Raw genomic sequence first — 8,325 nt, 5'->3', positions numbered from 1 at the left:
TAAGAAATTTATTTATTAACAACCGATATTTACAATAATAGTGAAAAAAAATAATTAACCCTTAAACGGCCTTGGGGTCGAAATGACCCCGATGTTTTAAAAACATGCCAATTTGGACATATTTCAATAAAACCCGTTTGCAATCCCAAAAATATTGAAATTTGTTTAACAAAGTATCAAAAAAACTAAAATTTGAATTTTGAAACGACCGTTAAAAATATCAAAATTTTTCGACCATAGCTGAGAACAGGTTTACGTTATTCTATAATGACAAAAACTCATATTCAAGTAACTACAGATGTATTTTAAGTAACACAATTGTTTTAAGTATTAGAATATTTTCAAAAATATGTTTATATTTTTATCACATTTCGAATTCAAGTGCTCTGAGACACGATAATGGCCAGGGGAATTTTTAATAACTTTTAAATTTTTCAACCAATTTTTGTGTTTTTTGTTCTTTTTGTAACGCTAATCCTGTGTACATTACGATTCTTTGACAATAAAATACAAAACAAATTATTTAATGACTAAACTTTTATGAAAACTGAAAAAATGCATCTTCAAACTTCAGAGCCGTTGCGGCACCAGTTAACGTAGTCCCATTGACCTAAATTTTTGCACGACTTAATTTTATAAACCGTAGAACAATTTTAGGGGGGGAAGGGCAAAATTCGAAACTTAGTTTTTTTGGAGCACTCTAATGTACATACTTATGTACTTTTTTTCTAAACATTGTTTTATATAAAATTATATATGTAAAATTATTACCAAATGACCGTTACCAAACTAATAATTTATTTCGTTACTCCAAAATAACCGCATGTTAATTTAAATGCACTAGCATCTTCAGAAAATCTGGCATAAAAGAAACAAACAACAATCTAAACTCCCTAAAACGGTTATTTATCAAAACACAAGACACATCAAAAAAAAATTTGCCAAAAAATGAGAAATCCAAACACAATATACTTATATGTATACATATGTATGTATATATGTACAACATTTCAAAGAGAATGGTGCAAACACACAGTTAATTTCTATACATTATAAAAACATTAAGCAGGTCTATACAAAGTAAAAGAGCGCAGCAAATAAGTACAGCAAAAGCACAAGAGAAACCACAAGAGCTGAAACGCTGCAAGCAGTAGTGATCGTTTGAAATTAATCGCATTTCGTTTGAAATTAAAAACATTTCACTGTACCACTACAGCTAATGAGTTTGTTTCTGTTTCTTCGACTTTGCTGTTTGCTTTTGATTTGGATACAACTGCTAAAAAACTTTAAGCAAAGCAGAAATTTATGTGCTTTTGCTAATTTCAAGCAAGCAAAAAGATGGTAATGACTTGTACATATCCAACAACTTACTTTTCAATGACTTAACAACTTAACTCCTTTTTGCGGACGATCGTTGTAAGTACTTATCTAACTTCCTATTTGTAATATTTGGGATAATATTAAATAACAATTAGTGTTACAATTTTTATTATAATTTTGATATAGACTGTTCGAAATAAAAATTGTAACACTTAATGTTATTTATTATTATCTCAAACATTACAAATATAAAGTTAGGTGAGTATTTACAACGATCGCCCGCAAAAAGGAATTAAGAAAGTATAGTTGTTTTAACATTTTGTTCGTTTTTGTTAAAAACAAATATGTTTTTAAGTACATAACAAATTCTGTGATCATTATTATATTCCGATTTTTAGTGAAAACTTAAAAATGCGGAAACTAAACTTCTTTTTTGAACACATTCTTCTACTACTTTTCTCGCCTTTTTCAGATTCTCAGAACAGCCTCTTTCGGTTGAGAAACGTTGCTCCATTCGAAAGGCCTTTATTAGTTCCTCAAAGTTTGTGTAATCGTAATATATGTCCTCAACGATTACCTTGTCCATGGCATTTACTAAGGACTTGTCGTCATTAGAGGGTGAGTTTTCTACGTTCATTTTAATGGTTGAGTTCCAACCATTAAACTTTTCAACAATGGTAAGGGCCTTGGCAAGCCGACTCTTTTCACTCTTTGCTTTGCATTCTAAGAATCTTCCGAGCATTCTTGATAGTAGGTCTAAAAGTACTCGAAGTTAGAGGCAACAGAGTGGGAGATGCCACACAAATTATTGTGGCACCCAGATGAAACTCCGCTTTTTTCTCGTTCAATAATTTAAGAATATTTTTCTTTTATTGTTGTATTTAATTTATAGGGGAGATGCCACTGCCCCCATTGGTATTCCGCCAATTAATTAACAAAAAATGTTTACATGGATGTTATAGATCTTAGTGCAAAGTTTGACAATTTTAACTCAAATAATTTCGAAGATAACGCGTCTACCGCTAAAAGTTCAGCAACTTTTGAAGCGTCGACGGTAACAAAGTTCTATGGTAAAATTAAATTTTCGTATGGTGGAAAATATTATCACTTTTGCTGTGCCAAACGAAATATTTTTTGATTACACGAAATTTTGACAATTTTCACTAATTTCACAAGAAAATCTGCATTTATTTCAATAAGGGAAACTCTTAAAATTTATTTAAATAATAAAAAACCAACAAAAGAGTTTCCTTTATTAAAATAAATGTAGATTTTCTTGTGAAATAAGTAAACATTGTTAAAATTTAATGGCACATTAAAAGTGATAATATTTTCCACCATAAGAAAATGTTATTTTACCATAGAACTTTGCTACCGTTTGGCAAACAGCCTCAGAAATTGCAAAAAACAAAATGAAAATACATAATGTTTTTGTACGCCTGTTTATAAAAATAATGCAGAGCTAGAGCATCATAGACCTGGTTCACACTAAGAAACTTTTGATTTTGTGTGTGAGAGAAATAGATGGTGATATTTCTTTCTCTTTCTCTCACACACAAAAATCAAAAGTTTCCAAAAATAAGTTTCACAGTGTGAATCAGGTCATATTAGGAGTAGCAGAGCGAAAGCAGCACTAGTATGTTGTTAGACCCGGTTCAAACTGGAAACTTTTGTTGAGAAACTTTCTATTTTGTGTGTGAGAAAAAGAGATGATTGATATTTCTTTCTCCTTCTCTCACACACAAAAATCAAAAGTTTTTGGCTAAAAACATGAATTTAATTATGTGGAGCCTGGCTTAAGTAAGAAGCCGTAAAAGGGAACTTTTTTGGTACGTTTTCTTTTTTAAAAGGTACTTTTTGAATTCTATAATATTAAACCTAGAAACATGAAATTAAGACTTGGTTCACACTGGGAAAATTTTGATTTTGTGTTTAAGAGAAAGTGATATTTCTTTCTCTTTCTCTCACACACAAAAATCAAAAGTTTCCCAAAAAAAGTTTCCCAGTGTGAACCAGGTCTAAGTATGTAGAGCCCAAATTAAGTCAGAACACATAAAAGGGGACTTTTTAGTCCTTTTTCGTTCTACAAAAGATACTTTTTGAAATTGAACATAGAACACTAAATGAAGTATGTAGAGTGGATTAAGTGAGAACCTACCCAGCAAAAAAAGTGAGGAAAAAGAAGTAGAATTTTCACCACAAATAACATACTTGAAGTACTTCCAATTTTGGTGAAAAACCTATGAATTTTACATAAGCGTGTCATTAAAGGGATGTTGTTCATTTTTGACAACAATGAACTACATCTAATCTTATTCATAGATGCAATAAAAATCCGATATTTGGATGTCAAAATAAACCGAATACGTAATTTCATTGGTTTTTCACCAAAGTTTGATGTTCTTCGAATATGTTATTTGTAGTGACTTTTCTACATCTGTTTCCTCACTTTTAACTGGGTTTTAATTTGTAAGGAAATATTCGGTTTATAAAAGCTATAAATATATAATCGCATTTTTAGATGTGATTAACATGTCGTTTGCAAAGTATGACATCAATTATTTTTTTGCTGGGTATAAAAGGGGACTTTTTGGTACATTAGTGTTTTGCAATGTCCGTCTGTCTGTCTGTTGAAATCAGTTTTTAGAGGACCCCAGATATCGGCGAGATCTGAATCTTCAATAATTCTGTTGGACATGCTTTCGCTATTTAAAATCAGCAAAATCGGTCGGTAAATAATGGAGATATAAGCAAAAATCCGAGACAACCTCTGAAAATTTTATCAAAAAAATGTCATATATGCTTTGTTAAATAAGCAACAACAACAACATTGTATATTAGAAAACGATGTACACGTGTGTGTAGATGTATGCATATGGTTTTATTCAGCTGTTTGTTTTTGTTTTGTGAATTCTCTTCGTATATTTGGATGTAGGTTGGTTTTATTGCGTTGTTTATTTTGTTTTTGTTTTCTGTGTTTTTCGTTATGTATGTTTAGTTAGATGTCTCTTTTGATGCCTAGCGTATTTTGTTTTTTATTTCGTTTAGCGTTGTTGTTGTTCATTTTGTTTTGCTTTTGGTGTAATAATAATGTAGTCGGGAAAAATTTATAAAACTAATATGTTTAAAATACACTATGGTGAAGGGTATATAAGATTCGGCACAGCCGAATATAGCACTCTTACTTGTTTGTAATAAAATTCGTACTGAATGCTTTTAACAAATCAAGGGTATATAAGAATCGGCACAGAACTCTTACTTGTTTTAGTATTAAAATGAATTTCTACAATCACAAATGTATTATATATAATCCATAATTATAAAATTTTTTATTTTTTTGGATTTCCAATTTTTTTTTTTCATTTGTCAAAAATATGTGTAGCTCTATGAGCTAGTAAAATTTTATTCACCTCATATCTATCAAAAATTAACATTTTCAAGTAAATTGTTAGCGATTGGCACACACTTTAATATAAAATAAATTTCACCAACAATGAAAAAAACATTTAAACAAAAATTTTTGATTTTAAAACAATAACATTCCTGACTAACACTGATTGGAAGATTCTTAGGAATTACGTTCAGGATACTGAGTTTCTCCACACTGTAAAATAATTCATTCAGTTCCATCTTTTTTTTCATGATGAGGACCGCACAACAGGTCCGATTGTGGCCTAGGTGGATATCTTCGGATTTGATGTAGTATACATCCTCCTATCAACCTAACTATTAATACAAATATATTAAATTAATTAAACGTGGAATGCCTGAAAATCGCAACTATATCTATTAGGAAAACTAATTATGCGAATAAAACGTGCCTTCTGTGAAAATTAATCAGGTGTGCTAAAAATTGTTGAATGTGTTTTGGAACGTATGCCGAATCAAAAGATTTTCTTATTTTATCAAAATATATTTAATCACGATTGACCTAGAAAACTCTTTTAAAACCATAATTAAAATATAAAAAAATCAAGTGTGCTGTAATTTAATCAACAAAAAATTTTTCACTTATCGAAAAATATTTTTTGGATCAAAATTTTTTCAATGCTTAGATGAATTTTAAGCAAAATTTGTTGCTTAAAATTAGGATCATAGTCTAGTGATGATTGGAATGGCCTTATACTTATGAGTGAATTTGTAGACACATGTATTTGGGTAGCATTTAAAAAAAAAAAAAACAAGTAAGAGTGCTATATTCGGCTGTGCCGAATCTTATATACCCTTCACCATAGTGTATTTTAAACATAATTGATCTTACAGTCTAGTTAATAAAAACATTAAAAAAATTTGAGTCGATTTAAGCCGAATGTTTCGGCGGCGGCTCAAGCAACTTAATATAGTTCGGCGGCGGCTAAGCTCCGACTCGAAGCCGGTCGACTTCGACCTCTGATTCATTGCTGGTAAACATTGACGAGACGTAGATTTTGTTTTTGTTTATCGTAAAAAAAAATGTTTTAAAAAGCACTTGCAGTCGTAATTCAGGTCTGAGTTGGGGAACAACTCTCGCGTCATCGCGATTATTTCTTAAACGCGTTCAGGCTTGTGTTTGTTGCCTGGCTTTCGACAGTTTTGCGTCTCGCTCGCACTGGTGTAATGTATTACTTCATATAACTGTTCAAAGTTGTATGTTGTCTACATTAACCTCGTGCTTTCGTATTACCTCAAGTGAGGCTATGTTTTATTGGTGGAGACCATAGAATACTCAACTTTTTAACTGGTGGAGACCATAAAATACTCACGATATAACCTGGTGGAGACCATAATATACTCACGATATAACCTGGTGGAGACCATTTAAACTCAAATATATACTGGTGGAGACCATTAATACTTTTGATGAAATCAAGTCCGGATGCTCCAACTTCCTATATGAAGGTATAGGTCGGTTGGTGGGGTTTTCTCTGGACAAACGTGTGATAACCTGGCAATATGAGTGCTTGATGCACCGCCATCCTAATCAAAACCAAAAAAAAAAAAAAGCACTTGGAAAAAAATTGTGTTAGTTTTAAATTTCAAACTTACATTATTCGCATAAAAATTATTGTACAATAACTCACAATCTACTCTCATATAATTGAAAACGTTTTAAATACTTTTTTCAATTCATTAAAAAATATATTTGCAAAACAAAAGGGAAAATTATTTTATTTTAACAAAAAATGCAAATCATATTTTTTTGCTGTGCATTTTTTGTATGTTTGGATTTCAAACATAATACAAAATACACAGCTGAATAAAACCATATACATCTACACACACACGTGTACACCTTTATCTATATACAGTGTTTTTGTTGCTTTTTTAACAATTTTTTGATGAAATTTTCAAAGGTTGTCTCGGATTTTTGCTCATATCTCCGTTATTTACCGACCGATTTTGCTGATTTTAAATAGCGATCTTCTCGAAAGCATGTCTAATAGAATTATTGAAGATCTCGCCGATATCTGGGGTCCTCTAAAAACTGATTTCAACAGACAGACGGACATGGCTTAATCGACTCCGCTATCTATAAGGATCAAGAATATATATACTTTATAGGGTCGGAAAATTATATTATAGAAATTACAAACGGAATGACAAACTTATATATACCCTTCTCACGAAGGTGAAGGGTATAAAAACATACATATTTATATACTTCTTAATACACATGTATTTTAACTAGAAAGTTGTTGTAGATAATTTTGATACACTTGTGTTTTAGCTAGGAAGGTGCTGTAGAAACAATTTTACTTACTTGGTATATCGGTAAGAATAACTACTTTTCCACACACAAGTATATTATAAAAAAGTTATACCGGCAGTTAGTGTGTCATTTTCAAGCGGCCATACCCTGTGTAAAGTAAGCCAGAGTGTGTGTAACTACCGGTCCACACTCAGAGACCTGCGCCGAGCAAATTTGTCGGAGGCGGCGGCTTATATTGAAAAGTTTCGGCGGCGGCTTTAAGTCGGCTGTGAGCCGATGTTTGTAATTAATTTTATTAAATTCTCTAGAAACAAAAATTTTCATGATGATAGTGTTTTACTTTTAAAGCATAAAAACATTTTTCTGTTTTAAATCGTTTTATTTTTGAAAGTCAAAAATAAATACAAACAAAAAATTCATATTTTATTACATGAGTTTTAATAATATTACCCAATAAGCAAAAACCTTTGAAATGATGTAAATATGTATTTGAAAACCTATTCAAATTTCATACATAGCCTTTGAGAACAAATTTGAAAAATTTTGTTTTCAAATAGAAAATTATGGCCTTCTCAAACAAAAAGGCAGTTAGAAATCAAACGTATTTTTCAAATGTATTTCAAATTTAAAAAAAGGCTAGAGGTAAGCTTGAAACTAAAAAATTTTCAAACGTATTTCAAGTATTCTTTATTATTATTGTCATACATATTTCAAACCCTAATTATAATGCTAACTATTGCAAAATTCATATATTTTTTACATCACCTGAAAATAAAACATTTATACATTTATTTTATCATATTTTTCTTTTATATCTCCGATTATTTCTCCTATATTTAACGTTTTTTCGCTCCCTTGCTGTAGAAAAAATGTTCTGTTTTTATTTTTCTAAAATAATTTATTTCTTGAAAGAAACTTTTCTAAGTTCAATTCAAACAAAACTTTGAAAATTTTATAAATATCACACATTATATTTTTTTAAACGTTTTTGGAAATTATCATGTTTATTTCAAAGGCTAAACTTTAAAATTTGAAAACATTTTGGAAAATACATTATTTAGTTAAGAAAATTTTCAAAAATATTCACAGGTTTGAATCGATGTTTATTGGGTAATAATAAAAATAAATATAAACATACATATGTAGGTATTTTAAATAATAAATGAAAATATTTCATTTATTTTTTATAAAAAAATTTGTACTCGAAATTTTTTTAAATTTAAAGATTTTAAAATTTGAATTCATTGTTAAAAAGAAAATAAACATTTGTATTATTTTATACTAAGCTATTAAATATTTCATAATTGTCATGAATG

This window comes from Lucilia cuprina, chromosome 4 (assembly GCF_022045245.1).
Source record: "Lucilia cuprina isolate Lc7/37 chromosome 4, ASM2204524v1, whole genome shotgun sequence".
NCBI classification, from domain to species: domain Eukaryota; kingdom Metazoa; phylum Arthropoda; class Insecta; order Diptera; family Calliphoridae; genus Lucilia; species Lucilia cuprina.
Note: the sequence above shows the minus strand (reverse complement) of the source record.